The sequence below is a fragment of the Cebus imitator genome, unplaced genomic scaffold (assembly GCF_001604975.1).
Source record: "Cebus imitator isolate Cc_AM_T3 unplaced genomic scaffold, Cebus_imitator-1.0 Scaffold209, whole genome shotgun sequence".
NCBI lineage: Eukaryota > Metazoa > Chordata > Mammalia > Primates > Cebidae > Cebus > Cebus imitator.
Genome location: NW_016107524.1, coordinates 2,541,146 through 2,557,533, shown reverse-complemented (window position 1 = coordinate 2,557,533; position 16,388 = coordinate 2,541,146). Strand labels below are relative to the sequence as shown.

General features: G+C 45.2%; 1 protein-coding gene across 3 annotated transcripts in view; it reads left to right on the top strand.

Moving 5' to 3' along the window:
• STON1 (stonin 1) overlaps positions 1–16,388 on the top strand; it is a 62,770-nt gene that overhangs the window by 18,404 nt on the left and 27,978 nt on the right. Inside the window, exon 1 of one of the 3 annotated variants that reach the window (XM_037745721.1) lies at positions 13,675–13,761. The exons of 1 other annotated variant lie outside the window; for it this stretch is intronic. The gene's annotated coding sequence lies outside the window, so the exon portion shown is untranslated. Of the gene's footprint in view, positions 1–13,674; positions 13,762–14,138; positions 14,227–16,388 lie in introns of those variants that run through there. One more of the 3 variants, XM_037745720.1, reaches the window with a different exon arrangement.

The window sequence follows — 16,388 nt, the reverse complement described above, 5'->3', positions numbered from 1 at the left end:
AAAAAAAAAAAAAAAAAAAAAGGAATGTATGTATTCTTTTGAATGCACATAACCACACCATGGGAATATATAATATTATCCTGTATTTTATGAATTAGGAAACTGAGGCTCAGGATGATAATTGGTTTGCTTAAAGTCCAAAGCTCCTGTTTTCTGAATTCTTTCACTGATGTTTATAGTTGCTTTCTACATGTTAAGCAGTTCCTAAATTTCAAGGTGTATGTCTGGAAGACAAAAAAAGAAAAATGCCTTCAGAGTTACTGCTCAAGGCATTACTTTATCTTTAGGGACTGGAAAACCTAAATGCAGAATTGAAATTCAACTTAAGTCCTTTTTGTTAAACCTCCAAGTGAGCATTATATGGTTGGAGTTCACTCTTTTTCATTTTCCTTAAAAAATTTTTTTGTAACTATTTTTGTCTTTATTTTACTGGTTTCTGTATTTATTATTATTTTTTCAACTTTTAGATCATTTTAGATCTAGGGGGGTACATGTGCAGGTTTGTTATCTGGGTGGCATTCATTCTTTAAGTCAGTCAAGAACAAGTCTTCTTCTTAAACTTGGAATTAACATCTATGCTCTGGTGTGTCCTGACCTGTGTCAGCCACCCTAGTTATGTGGCCAAATGGAACATCACAACAGGGAGAATGGGTTGGGCTATTATTGGGGGTTTCCTGGGTAAAGTGGTAATGGGTGAGAGGCTTGGGGACAGAGTGCAACTAATTTGATTCCTCCTGCAGTGAAGGAAGGTCACTGCTCCAGTGCTCCCAGGGTTGGGGTATGCAACTGAGCTCAGAAGTCAAGTACTCTTCCCTACCTTCCATGGCCTGTGCCATGACTAAGGGCCAAGCTCCTCTGCCCCTGCCCCTGCCCCTGGCCTCGTCCTGTAGGCTCAGCTCGATGCCCCAGATACCTTCCTAACCTTCAGATAGTAAAGCCTCTGCTCTCTGTGGCTGCCTGCCTGACTCGGGGTGGGGGTGATTTGATGGAGATCCTGAGCTGTCTGGTGGTGAATTTTTCTCTGACAGAATGTCCTTTTGCTGCTTCCTCTCCCTTTCCTTTCCAGTCAGAAGCAGCTAGTCTCCTGCACTTTCTTAGGCATGGCTCTTGCCTTGCAAGGAGCATGTAAAAAACTCTGGGATGAGTCAGAACCTGGCTGAAGTGTCAGGTACATTTACCAAACATTTTTTGGGCCAGGCCCTCAGCCTATGCCAGGGCAGAGAATCCAGGCATGAATAAGATCCTATCATCCCCTGTGCTGGAGCTGCTCCCAGCCTAGCGACCTGAGGAGACACCCAGTACCCACTGTGACAAGTGCTGTTGGGATCTCCAACCTGGATTCCTGGTTAGTCACCAACTTCACCTGCTCTGAGGGTTAGTTCCTGGTGTCCTGTGTTCTGGGTGGACTCTTCAGGTCCTGACATCTGCTGTGGAAACCCAGCTCTGCTTTCCGTGGCTGCATTGCCTGCTGCTCCAGTGGTCTGTTGCTGCAGAGCAGCTACTCCAAAATGTTGAGGTTTTTATCAGCAGATGAGTGAATAAATAATGGGGCATGTCCACACAATGGAATATTATTCAGCCTTAAGAAGGAATGAAATACTGATGTAAACTCCTGTATGGATAGGCCTTAAAGACAAAATGCTATGGGAAATAAGCCAGACACAAGAGGACACGTACTGTATGATTCCATTTATATGAGGTACTTAGAATAGACAAAATCATGAAGACAGAGGGTAGAATGGTGGCTGCAGGGGCTGGAGAGAAGATGAATGAGGAGTAATTGTTTTATGGGTACAGAGTTTTCATTTGGAAAGGTGAAAAAGTTTTAGAGATGGATAATGGTGATGGTTACACAACAATGTGAATATATTTAATGCCACTAAAGTGTACTCTTACAGGCTGGGCGCAGTGGCTCACGCCTGTAATCCCAGAACTTTGGGAGGCTGAGGTGGGCAGATCTCCTGAGTTCGGGAGTTTGAAATCAGCCTGGCCAACGTGGTGAAACCCCGTCTCTACTAAAATACAAAAAAATTAGCAGGGCATGGTGGTGCGCACCTGTAATCCCAGCTACTCAGGAGGCCAAGGCAGGGGAATCACTTGAACCTGGGAGGTGGAGGTTGCAGTGAGCCGAGATGGTGTCACTGCACTCCAGCCTGAGTGGCTGAGAGAGACTCCATTTCAAAAAAATAAAATAAAATAGATAAAAGTGTACACTTACAAATGGTTAAAAGGGTAAATTTTACCACAGAAAACATGTGCAGGTTGAAAACCACAATTTAATATTTTCTCTTTTGCTTCTGTGGGTTGGTTGGGCTCAGCTGAGTGGTTCTTGCTTGGGTTTCTTATGTAGTTGCAACATGATGGCAAATGGACATCTAAGGTGGTGCCCTGGAGTGGCTGCTCCATGTAGCTTCTCTATCTGGAAGAGTAGCTGGGCTTCTTACATGGTATCTCAGACTCTGACAAGTCAGAAATGGAAGCCTTTGGGTCATTTCAGGGCTGTGACCAGAATTGTCACAGCATCATGTCTGTCACATTGTACTGGTCAGAGCAGTGACAGGGCCCACCACATCCAAGAGAAGGGGAAACAGAGCCTTCCTCTTGATGGAAGAGGGACAAGGTGACATTTCAAAAGAGCAGGGGATGACAGATATTGTTGCTGTACCTTGGAAAACCTCTGACCTGAAGCACAGTTGCAGGAGTGCTCAAGAGTTTAGGCAGAAAGGCAGCTTCAGGGGGACACATACTTCTCTGTAGACCTTTTCTTTCTTTCCTTTCTTCCTTTCCTTCCTTCCCTCCCTCCCCCCCCGCTTTCTTTCTTTCTTCTTTTTGTTTTTTTCCTGGAGTTTTGCTCTTGTTGCTCAGGATGGAGTGCAATGGCAGGGTCTCGGCTCACTGCAGCCTCCGCCTCTCAGGTTCAAGTGATTCTCCTGCTTCAGCCCCCTGAGTAGCTGGGATTACAGGTGTGTGCCACCACTCCAGGCTAATTTTTGTATTTTTAGTAGAGGCAGAGTTTTACCATATTGGCCAGGTTAGTCTCAAACTTCTGACTTCAAGTGATCCACCTGCTTCAGCCTTCCAAAGTGCTGGAATTACAGGCATGAGCCACTGTGACCACCTATTGACCTCTTCTTAGCAGAATTGATCCTCATAGATTGTTTGAGTTTTAAGGGACCTTCGAAACTGCTTGGTAGCAGTGACTTGTTCTTAAGGCAGAGAGAGAAGCAGAGTTAGAAGAAAACCTAAATACTGGCCTCATGGTTCCCAGGAGAGGCAAACAGCTGTGGGGACTTCACCCAAAGAATTTCTATGTACTCTGAGCAGGAATACAAAGTCTGTTGGAGAGATGGGTGTGGGGAGAGAGCAGAGCCCTGGGTGGCGTCCAGTCAAGACCAGCCATCACGTTAGAGGTGGTGTGAGCCCCTGGTTCTGCTGGGCTGGATCTGTGAGGAGCTACTGAGCCTTGCTGGTCTGGGCTGTGCATAGATACCTGAGATGACTCGGGCTTCCTGAGGAGACTGAGTGTTACTGCTTTATTTATTTATTTATTTTTGAGACAGAGTCTCTGTTACCCAACCTGGAGTGCAATGGCACGATCTCAGCTCACTGCAGCTTCCACCTCCCAGGTTCAAGCAATTCTCCTGCCTCAGTCTCCCAAGTAGCTGGGATAACAGGCGCCCACCACCATGCCCAGATAATTTTTTGTATTTTTAGTAGAGACAGGGTTTCACCATGTTGGCCAGGTTGGTTTTGAACTCCTAACCTCAGGTGATCCGCCCACCTGGTCTCCCAAAGTGCTGGAATTACAGGCATGAGTCGCCGTGCTCACCTGTTACTTCTTTAAATTGGACTCAGAGTTGGGAGGAAAGAGGCTAGCCTACCAGGGGCTCAAGCGCCCAAGGTCGAAAGTTAGAGATCTGTAAATTTAAATATAGGCCAACGTTGAGAATGTCAGTTGGCAAATCTAGTCATTGGCTCCCACGTGTGCGTTTCTTCTCAAACTTTGCTTTAAGTGCAAAATTCTTTGTTAAAGCCTTTGGTAGTCTTTGCAATTCAATAAAGTTCACAAGCATTTTACAAGCACTCCACATAGATTTAGAGACATGAATATTTATTTTTGTGTGTGCTGAAATCTGCATTTGAGACTAAGACATTACTAAAGTAAATGCCAATCTTTTTTTTATTTTATTTTATTTTATTATTATTATTTTTTTTGAGACGGAGTTTCGCTCTTGTTACCCAGGCTGGAGTGCAATGGCGCGATCTCGGCTCACCGCAACCTCCGCCTCCCGGATGAGGTTTCACCATGACCAGGATGGTCTCGGTCTCTTGACCTCGTGATCCACCCACCTCGGCCTCCCAAAGTGCTGGGATTACAGGCTTGAGCCACCGCGCCCGGCCTTTTTTTTTTCTAATTTTTTTTCTTGTTTATTTTATTTTTTTTTTTTGAGACGGAGTTTCGCTCTTGTTACCCAGGCTGGAGTGCAATGGCGCGATCTCGGCTCACCGCAACCTCCGCCTCCTGGGTTCACGCAATTCTCCTGCCTCAGCCTCCTGAGTAGCTGGGATTACAGGCACGCGCCACCATGCCCAGCTAATTTTTTGTATTTTTTTTTTAGTAGAGACGGGGTTTCACCATGTTGACCAGGATGGTCTCGATCTCTTGACCTCGTGATCCACCCGCCTCGGCCTCCCACAGTGCTGGGATTACAGGCTTGAGCCACTGCACCCGGCCAATGCCAATCTTTTATAACTAGTTTGGTTTAATAAAGAATTTTAAAAATCTTTCTCTATTTTGAGTATTGTTCAAGTTTTTACATATTCGTACACATATATATCGATGGCATTCCATGGAAGTAGAGAGGAATAGAAGCAGACATGCTGTTCTCTGTAATTCAGCAGTACTTGCCAGTGTCCACAGTGATGCAGACATTTCTAGGTGAGCTTGATGGTCAGCAACAGCTTAGGACTGGCCATGGACAAACCAGTATGACTTTGATTTTGTGGCACACACAAAATGCTGTGAGTCTCTGATCAGTGGCATGTGGCCCAATTTAGGCCGCCAGAGAAGAGACCTGCCATAGCTATGATCATAGGGTGTGTAATTGGATTCTGTGTCTGCTTACTGGGGTGAATAAAGCCAGGTGGGAGAAATTCTTTTATGCTGGTGTTAACGGGCACAAGACCCAAATAACAGAAACACGAGCAGAGGATACAACGGCGAATGGCTGGTTTGCTGCCACATGTGTTTGTTTACTCAAGCAGATGTCGCTTCCCCATGGAGCCTTCCTTGCTCCTGAGCCAGGGCTGCATGTGATGCTGTTCACTCCCAACCTTCCAGCGCACTTTAGCAGAGGAGGATGAGGACATTTTATCTTTCATTTGTTGTTTTCTCTGGTCTTTCCTACCAGGTTATAATGAGCAGGAATCTGTACAGGTTGAGCATCCATAATCCAAAATCTGAAATCTGCAAAATTAGGACCTTTTTGAACGCTGACCCGAGGCTGAAAGGAAATGCTCAATGGGGTGTTTCGGATTTTGGATTTTCAGATTAGGGATGCTGAACTGGTAAGTATAATACAAATATTTCAAAATCTGAAAAAATCTGAAATCTGAAACACTTCTGGTCCCAAGCATTTTAGATAAAGGATATCCGACCTGTAGTAACAACAGCTTCTATTTAACATCTTCCCCATGTACCTGGCATTTTACAGATCCTACTTTATTTAGTATGTGCAAGAACCCTTTAACATAACTGCCTTACTCCCTTCGGGTTGCTATAACAAAAAATAGCTTAGATTGAGTAGCTTATAAGAACAGAAATTTCTTGCTCACAGTTCTGGAGGCGGAGAAGTCCAGTATGAAGGCTCCAGTGGACTTGATGTCTGATGAGTTCCTGCTCCTCATAGTTGGCACCTTCTGTGTATTCTCAGATGGTGGAAGGGACAAACAAGCTCTCGGGCCTCTTTGATAAAGACACTAATTTCATACATAAGGGCAGAGCCCTTATGACCTAATCAACTCCCAAAGGGCCCACCTCTTGCTACTATCACATTGGGGATTAAATTTCAGCATATGAATTTTGGGAGATATAAACATCCAGAGCATAGAAGTAACTAAGGTTATCTTTGTTTTACACCTGAGAAGACAGGGTCAGGGAATTGAAGTAACTTGCTCCATGTCGTTGCTAGGTAGCGGCAGGGCTAGGATTCAAACACAAATCTTTCTAACTTCTAAGCCCTTTCCCTGCCATGCCACCACAGAATCAGACCTCTGTGGTTTCCATGGTGCTTAACTCAGAACCCAGCACTTAGGGGATGTGGTCTTTACTGAATGAATAAGCAGGGGATGTGTAATACAAGAATTTGTACCAGAGCCTTTGGCCAACATTTCCCCAAGGCCCAGCATCCGAGGGTGGAGATCCTGGGTGACTCTCTGCAGATACAGTCCTTCACTTCTCATACAGGCCATTCCAATCTGAATGTAGCTTGTTTAGTGTGTGGGAAGGAATTGCATTTTAGGGTATTAGATATCCTTTCTGGGTGATTTAGTTACCTGTCTCCTCTCAAAACGCTAAAAACAATTACACAGTAATTAAGATAAATTACTTGACCAATTTTCATAGCAAAGTGATTGGTTTCATTTATTCCCCCCTCTCCCTCCACTCCCTGCCACTGAACTGTTAAGTCCTGAGATCTTTTTTATAAACTTCAGGACCTCCTGCTCATCTTCAGGAAGGACAGTGGGTCTGCAGGAGAGAGGGAAAGGAGGAGATTTGCATATTTAAAATGTGTGATCTGAGCCAAACACCCTTCAGCTAACTTTATCTCATGTCTCTTCCCCGGCTTCCTTTGAGAATTCAGAATCAAAATCCAGGCATCACTATCTAGTGACCACGGGCCCTGCACCCCAGCCCAACCCTGGGGACCCTTGGGGATCATGCCCTTTCTCATTTGTCTTTGAGTGCCCTGCCCTTTCCACTGAAGAGCCCACGGAACACATGCCAGCAGGCAGCCCTGAAAGCAAGCCTTGTTTGCAGATCTTTGCCTGAACGAAGGCTGCTTGTCTGCCTCCTTCTGAAGGCCAGGGGTGGGCTACATTTTTTGGAGAGTAGGAAGTCCTGGGGTCCTCTTTGTGCTGCTCCTGGGAACAGAAGGTAGGTAGGATATGAAGAGGCAGCCATTGCTAGGGCAGCCAGAAATCGGTCCACACAGGAAACAACACAGCTCCACAACTGCAGTGAGCAGACCTGCAGAAACCCAGGAGCTGGGTGAGAGGGTTGGGGGTATGATCCAGGCTTCTTCCCTGGGACCCAGCATCCATACCGGGCAAGCAAGCCACGTGCTCCCTTGCTTCCAGATGGGCAGCCTGGCCTCCCTAAAATTGGCCTCCACTCTATCGACACCCACCTAATCAGCGAGCCCCAATGTCTTTCCTTGTCTCTGGTCTCTGCGGTTCTTCAAAGACCCGTGAGGAAACTTTTCTGCCCTGGAGGCTCCTCCATCTCCTGGTTTCACCTTAGCCTTTCTGGGTGTGTCTTACTTTCTCCTTTTCATTTCCTCTTCTTGTAAAGTGATCCCGCCCTGGGGCATTTCCCAATGTCCTGCATTCAGCTCTCATTTAGCCCTGAAAGACTCTCACTCTCTACCTCTAGCCCTTGGTTTTCTCTCTAGGTACTGCCTCTTGTCTAGCTTCTTGAATGAGCTTTCCATGTTGGGGTACTTCAGAGCTGACCAATGTGTGTAAAACCAGCTCCCTGTCCTGCTGGTTTTATGCACATTGGTCAGCTCTGAGGTACCCCCCAACATGGACTCTGTCTTACCCTGTCACTCAGGCTGGAGTGCAGTGGTGCGATCTCAGCTCACTGCAACCTCTGCCTCCCGGGTTCAAGTGATTCTCCCGCCTCAGCCTCCTGAGTAGCTGGGACTACAGGTGCATGCCACTACACCCAGCTAATTTTTATATTTTTAGTAGAGATGGGGTTTCACCATGTTGGCCAGGCTCATCTCGAATTCCTGTCCTCAAGTAATCCACCCACCTTGGCCTCCCAAAGTTCTGGAATTACAGGTGTGAGCCACCACACCTGGCCTCACTTTACTTTTGATTAGTCTTTTTCCCAGTTATTTTTGACATCTTCCTGTGCTGGTCTGACTTGCTTGATGAAGTAGTTCCTTTCATTTTACACATTTTTCAATTCAGAACACACTGGGATTGCACCTTGATAGTCTGTTGTCAGAGAATGAGAGACCAATTCCGAGTTGTACAGAGACCTCAGAACTCTCAGTGGGGGCCTCTGCAGGCTTGGCATCACCTTGCTGCTCAGGGACTCCAGGCTTGTAGCAAAGGTGAATGCAGATTTGAACACCCTGCCCACACTTGGGATAATAATTTGTTTAAAGTACCTACTGTGAGCAATTTTGCTAACGTTAATTTATTTGGTCCTTGTGAAGTGGGTGTTACTTACTTGCACTTTACAGAAGAGGAAATTGAGGCCAAAAGATCTGAAGCCACACTGCCTCAGAGACGCTAAGTAGAAGACCTGCCATGAGTGGCCAGGAGACTGTCATGAAAGCCAGTTATGCTAAATCCCTTTGCTCTTCTGCCTTCTTGGATTGAGCCTTTGCATTGGCCAGAGCACAGAAGCCTATGAAGGAGGAGCTCCTTTTAATTGGGGTTCAGAAGCTGCCCGTCTTGCCACCTGCAGGTTCTGTGGGTGGAGAGCAGATCTATAGGCCAGGCAGATGGCTGGTTGAGACCATGAGTCCTAGCACTATGTTCAACACAGGGAAGGCTTCCATTAAGAGAGCTTCCTCCTTGATAACTTGGACAACACTTGGTTGTCCAACATATTGGGTGCTCACTTTTCCCAGAGAGAATAGACCAAGAGTTCAGTGCCACTTACTCAAATTGTAGATGACAGGCTGAATGAGCTCGCCCTCTGTAGTAGAAAACTGAGGAGGGTTCCCAGAGGTCTGTGAAGGGCAGATGACCAGGCGTGATGACATGGTCAGGTTGAGGGGAGACAGACTGTGGCCCCATGGCCCTAGTCAGAGTGCCCACTCTGCAGCATTGCAGAGACCCATTCCCATGGGAGAGTCTGAGCCCCCTGATTTCTCCACCTTAGCCAGGAGAGGCCTGGGGCCTGTGGGTGGGAGGCTTGAGTGCTGACAGTCAAGAGGGACTGTGATGAGAGCTGCCAGGTGCCACGCTCAATGCCCAGAAGACGCTCTGGGGAAGAAAGCTCTCACATGTTTGTCAAGGTCAAAAGCAAGAGCTCATTCCAATCATGGTCTGTGTGGAAGCTCTTTGGTCTGCTGTTTGGGAAAGGAAAGGTAGGGATGTCCTCCTATGAACACTGCTGGTGTCCCAGGGAAAGAATCTGTGGCTCTTGCTTGTCCTGAGTGATGCTAAGAAGCTGCTACAGGCACAGAGCCAGTTCCCATGGTCATAGTGGACAGTTGGCAACAGAATACAAAGACCAAGGTGTCCAGAGGTAAAGGTGGACTATGTGTTCCCTGGTCTCAGACACTTCTATCTTCAGCAGGCTCCTGAGGGTTCTGAGGCACACCCTCCATGTGTGGTTTTTTTTTTTGGTTTTTTTTTTTTTTGAGACAGAGTCTCACTCTGTCATCTAGGCGGGAGTCCAGTGGCGTGATTTCAGTTCACTGCAGCTCAGCCTTCCAGGCTCAAGCAATTTTCCCACATTGGCCTCCCAAGTAGCTGGGACTACAGGCACATGCCACCATGCCTGGCTGATTTTTTTTTTTTTAACTTTTAATAGAGATGAGGTCTCACTATGTTGCCCAGATTGGTCTTGAACTCCTGGACTCAAGCAATCTGCCCACCTCAACCTACCAAAGTGCTGGGATTACAGGTATGAGCCACCGTGCCTGGCTTCCATCTGGGTTCTTAAGGAAACCTACCTGTTTCTCCTTCCCCTTAGAGGCCGATGACAGGCTCTGGGAAGGATTGCCACGAAGAGACCTGTAAGCTCTTTCTGATAAGGATTTCTCAAAGGCATTTGACCATGGATCTTTCCCCACAAACCTATTAACTTTTCTCCACTTTGAAGAACTGGTCATAGCAGACAGTTGGCAACGCAATATAAATACATTCTTGAAGATAACGTCTTGAAGAATGTCTTCAAGTTTAAGTTACTGTCACAAAATGCCATAGACCGGGTGGCTTATAAGCAACAGTGATTTATTTCTCATAGTTCTGGGGGCTGAAGTCCAAGATCAGGGTACTAGCATGGTTGGGTTCTGGTGAGGGCTGCAGATGGCTGATGTCTCATTATATCCTCACGTGGCAGAAAGAGAGTGAACTGGATCCTCTGGCTTCCTCTTCTTATACGGGTACTAATCCTATTCATGAGGGCTCTACCCTTATGACCTCATTACCTTCTAAGGGACCCACCTCTAAATACCATTACATTGGGGTTAAGGTTTCAACATAGGAATTTTGTGGAGACACAAACATTAAGTCTATAACAAAGAAGGATCCCTAAGCAGGGAATTGGGCCCAGGAATCTAAGACGGAACTGTATGATCAGATCCCCAGGGCAGAACAGAGGTATGGTCATAAGTTAGGCAGAATGGAGACACAGTGCTAGAAAAGGATTCCTAACAAGTTGTCTTGATGGTAAACCAAACTTCAGAGTTGGGGCTCTTTAGCTTCCTCCTGACTAGAGAAAGCAGGTGTTCTAAAGGCTAGAGTAGGGACAGAGGAGGAGAAAGGAAAACTAACATATATTGAGTACTTTTATGAGGCATTTTACTGAGGTAAAATTAATATTACCATTTTACAGATGAGGAAACTGTGGCTCAGGGACCTGCTTAGCAAATTTCTCTAGCATCTATGGCAGTGACACAAACATGGTATGGAAACATCATAGAAATGTCATAGTAATAAGGATAAAATTCTAAAATCAGAATGCCCCCCGACTCCAAATCTTTTCTTTGTTCATGTAATGACCATTTCCTGGGACTGGCCAATTTGGGTTGCATTCTGTTCTTATTACTGTGAAAGGTAAACACAGCTGGACATTAGTTAAAATGGTGAGAATAGATTTTAATTGGTAATAACTACTGCAACAGGAAAAAGTCTAGCTTGAACTGAACTCAATTTCCATTTGTACAGAGGTGACTGGGCATTTTATTTTTTATTAAATTTAATTAATTAATTAATTTCCAAGATGGAGTTTCGCTCTTGTTGCCCAGGCTGGAGTGCAGTGGTGCCATCTTGGCTCACTGCAACCTCTACCTCCCGGATTCAAGTGATTCTCCTTCCTCAGCCTCTCAAGTAGGCGGGATTACAGGCAACTGCCACCATGCCTGGCTAAGTTATCTATTTTTAGTAGAGACAGGGTTTCACCATGTTGATCAGGCTGATCTCATTCTCCTGATCTCAGGCGATCCACCCATCTCGGCCTCCCAAAGTGTAGGGACTACAGGTGTGAGCCATCGCTCCCGGCCTGTGACTGGGCATTTTAGAGGGAGAATGAGCTCAGGCAAGTCAGGGAAGTGAAAAATTACAAAAAGTGGAAATGAGGGGTCGGTCCATGTAAAATCCATCTGGGTTTGCAAACTGGCATTTATCAAAGTTAGGCTCCTACCCTCCCACTGAGGCTGGAAGGCAGGGGCCCTATCACCAGGCTTTGATTGAAACAAAGATTGAATTATTCAGGCAGCCTGTGTTTTCTCAGGCAGGTACTTTAAGAGGGTCTGGTGTTGTAGCGGTGTGGTCTTGAGCCATTAGCGTTTGTTCAAGACGGCACAGCCTGAAGTTTAAAGGCCTATTCAAGAAGCAGGCTCTGCGCCTGACTAGAATTTGGTTGAAGAGAGAATTTATGTCACTATTCTCTAAATTTAGGAAATAAACAGATTATTACAAGAAGATTTTTTTAAAAAAAAGCTGACACCAAATTCATGCTGGAAAATTGAAGGTTAAATGCCATAGGGGAGGGGCAGTGTTGAGAAATTGAGCTGGAACCAACACTGACAATATTTGAAGGCATGGTTAGGTTTTGCTGGGGTTTAATATTTTACAAATGTTATTTCCTGTTACAAAGCTGAACTAAATACCACACATGTTTGTGATTAAGCATTATGAGCTGCAGAACATATGTGCTAATTATATGGTTCATGCAGCCTGTGGGCACTTTTCCCATGATCTAAGATGAAGGTGAGGCTTTTTAAAAAACAAACAAACAAAAAAAATGGGGTTTCACCATGTTGGTCAGGCTGGTCTTGAACTTCCGACCTCAGGTGATCCGCCCACCTTGGCCTCCAAAGTGCTTGGATTACAGGCGTGAGCCACCACGCTGAGCCGAAGGTAAGGCTTTTTTTTTTTTTTTTTTTTTTTTTTTTTGAGACGGAGTTTTTCGCTGTTGTTGCCCAGACTGGAGTGCAATGGCACGATCTCGGCTCACCGCAACCTCCGCCTCCTGGGTTCAAGCAATTCTTCTGCCTCAGTCTCCCGAGTAGCTGGGACTACAGGCACGCACCATCATGCCGAGCTAATTTTTGTATTTTTAGTAGAGACGAGGTTTCACCTTGTTGACCAGGATGGTCTCGATCTCTTGACCTTGTGATCCACCCGCCTCGGTCTCCCAAAGTGCTGGGATTATAGGCGTGAGCCACCACGCCCGGCCAGGTAAGACTTTTTAATTTTCCTTAAGGTTTTGTGTTTTCTGATGATTTCTTTTTGTTCCAAACTTTTGCTTTCCCCTTTAGAAGGAAACCTCCTATAGGAATGATATTTTATTTATTTATTTTTTTGAGATAGAGTCTTGCTCTGTTGTCCAGGCTGGAGTGCAGTGGCACGATCTGGGCTCACTGCAACCTCTGCCTCCCGGGTTCAGGTGATTCTCCTGCCTCAGCCTCCTGAATAGCTGGGATTACAGGTGCCCACCACCTCGCCTGCTTAATTTTTGTATTTTTAGTAGAGACGCGGTTTTACCGTGTTGGCCAGGCTGGTTTAGAACTCCTGATCTCAGATGATCTGCCCACCTCGGCCTCCCTGTAATTCCAGAGTGTTGGAATTATAGGCATGAGCCACTGCACCCGGCAAGGAATGATATTATAAATACTGTCATAGCAAGTCCTTAAGAAAATCTTCACAGATGCATTTTTACAAACTGGCCTGCCCCTGACTTTGGCTTTGTTTCCAGAATGTACAGTCTGGAATAACAGTGAGGGTAGCTAGATTGCAGACCTCCAATCATACAAAACCAGATTGAGGATTTGGAAATGCTACTCCAGTCTAGTTACAATGTTGCTCTTGAGGAGTCTGGCGCTATAGGGAGTCTGAGAATTCCTTATTTGAGAATCAGCCAATGGAACCACACAGACACTGACATTAAGACATTCTTTCTCTAGATTATGCAGCATTGTTACAGAGCAAAGAAAAGCCACAGGCATAAAGGACCCAATTCAGCCCTCTGCTGAAGGAGGAGAGGGTATTCCTGAGGCTTGAGTAGGAAACTGGCCCAACAGGGACAATTTGGCTGGGTTGATACCAGGAGGCTACTGAAAAGTGCTGGTGATGCCTTCCTGAGCTCTGGTGAATACCTCCTCAGCATCAGTCCTTTCCCGACATCTGGCACATACAGAGGAGCCAGACATTAGGGACCACATTGGAGGGTGCTTTTCCCCACAGATACATACTCAAGTGGGGACAAAGTCTTCAGCTGCAAATGACCTGGATTGCTGTTTCGTCACCACATGCATCTAATCTGACTTCAACAATCTACAAGAGAAGGTAGAACTTCATATTTACATTTTATTTGAGTGGCTTATGAGGAAAAACAGAGGAAAACTGCAAAGAACAGCAGAAGTAGACCCTTGAGGATGGAGGGGAGTAGGGGATGATGGAGTGGGAGGGATGGACTTTGCAGGGAGTTACACAAAGTTTGGAAAATTAGACAGTATACCAGTGTCACCACTAGAAGAGGAGTAGGGAACCTAAATATATTTATTAGACAACAATTCTGAGAAACTGTTCATCACTAAGGGTAGGACAGCCCATTGATGCAGTCAAGAAAAGGCAGGAAATAGGGCGAGCTGAGTTATGAAAGCCATTCTCAGAAATGACCCAAATTTATACTGAGCTGTTGTTCTTGAGCAACCTTGGGGAAAATTATCACAGAGTCTGCTTTTCCCACAGCCTGATGTCCAAGGGGCAGATACGTGTGGTGGGCTTGCTGGAAAAATAGGCTCTTCTCAGGTGAGAACAGCATCCTTCCAATCTAGAGCTCCTGGCTCCTGGAAGTGGTGGTGCCTCTACCCTGGTGCTGTTTCATTAGTGAAGAGTAGGGTGGTGGAAAGTGCAGAAAAGGCAGGACCCGGGATGCTAGCAAAGCATTGGATCTCTCAGACTTCTGGGATGGTGGACTTCGGGATCAGACAGACCTGGTCACAGTCTAGGTTCTACGTCTTACTGGTCGGTGACTTTAGGCAAGTAGCTTAACTACTCTGCACTTAATTTTCTTTTTCTACAAAGTAATGATAATATTACTCATGAGATTGTGATTATTAAATGAGATCATGCGTATACAGTTCTTAGCACACCATGAGCACATTGTTATTTGGCAAGTGTTTATTAGTGTGGTTAATTGAACAGAATGCCTTCAATGTCTTCCTAACTCTAAAATCCAGTCGTTCTTTGAACCGGGGAAGGCAGTAGAGAGATTTAATTTGTGGAAAAGTGAAAAGATCATTTAAAATTATTCAGTCAGAAATGTATTAAGCTATGTGTATTTGTGTCAGGCATCTGTAGACAGTGTGGAAAATGTCTTAATAAATGAGACAAGTTCTTGAAAAAGTTTCAGTCTGACTCTCAAAGAATATATGAAATTTTTCCTATGATAGCTTGAAAGACTTTATCCTTAAATTCCTTTTTGTGAGATCATTTTTCCATACCAGTGCTTCTTACTTATAGGGCTTGTTGCAAGTAATTTGCAATATTATTATAGGTTGAGTATCCCTTACACCAAATGCTTAGACCAGAAGTGTTTTAGATTTTCTTTGGATTTTGGAATATTTGCATCCCCAAACCTAAAACGCTACAGTGCGCCTTTCCTTTGAGTGTCATGTTGCCATTCAAAACATTTTTAATTTTGAAGCATTTCAGATTTTGGGTTTTGGAATTAGGGAATATTCAACCTGTAATAATATTTAAGGTATTACTGTTTGTGAAAGATGTATTTTTAAACGATTTAAAGTCAGTTCATGATAATCTCCATAATACTCTTACAAGAATTCCAGGCTGGGTGCGGTGGCTCATGCCTGTAATCCCAGCACTTTGGGAGGCCAAGGCAGGCAGATCACTTGAGGCCAGGAGTTTGGCCAATGTGACAAAACCCCGTCTCTACTGAAAATGCAAAAATTAGCCAGGGATGGTGGTGCACATCTGTAATCCCAGCTACTTGGGAAGCTGAGGCAGGAGAATCACTTGAATTCGGGAGGTGGAGGTTGTAGTGAGCTGAGATTGCACCACTGCACTCTAGCCTGCGTGACAGAGTGAGACTCAGTCTCAAAAAAAGAAAAAGAATTCCAGTATGATTTCTTAAGTGGGAGAACGGTGGAGTGTAAGAACTGTGTGCAAGTACAGCCTTTGTTCAGGTTTCCTGTGAACCCTCCTATTACTGATCACCACTTAAAGTGGTAGGGACAATTAATTAGTTCAGGGCTTCCCTAAATATGGGGAGTGCCAAATTCTGGGTACACCCAAGAGCATGTGCTAGGCTTCTAAATGCCATTTGTCGCACATGTTGAGGTCTGAAGTTCCAAACCATTGTTTCCTAGATCCTTGTTATTCCTGGTGTGAATAAGCATGTGTGTCTATTTTTAATTTCTTCTTGAGTTCAGTGCTTTGAAAACACGCAGCTGAAAAAAATGTCTAATAGTTTCAAGTGGAAGCAAACGCTTCCCTAGAAACCTTTGAACCTCAGAAATGGATTTCTAGAAATTCTTGCCATAATATATTCTCCTTTTCTTTCTGGGCCCCATTCAGAGTCTTAATGTTTTGTCTGTCTGAATTTTTTTTTTTCCTTTTTTTTTTTTTAGACAGAATCTTGTTTTGTCCCCCAGGCTGGAGAGCAGTAGCTTGATCTTGGCTCACTGCAACCTTCACCTCCTGGGCTCGAACTGTTCTCCTGCCTCAGCTTCCCAAGTAGCTGTGAGGAGTGCCACCATACCTGGTTAATTTTTGTATTTTTGGTAGAGACAGGGTTTCACCATGTTGGCCAGGTTGGTCTTGAACTCCTGGCCTCCAGTGATCCGCCTGCCTCAGCCTCCCAAAGTGCTGGGATTATAGGCATAAGCCACTGTGACTGGCCTTGTCTCTGAATTTTGTGTGGAATTGTCCTCTAGGAGTTTGCAGATTGA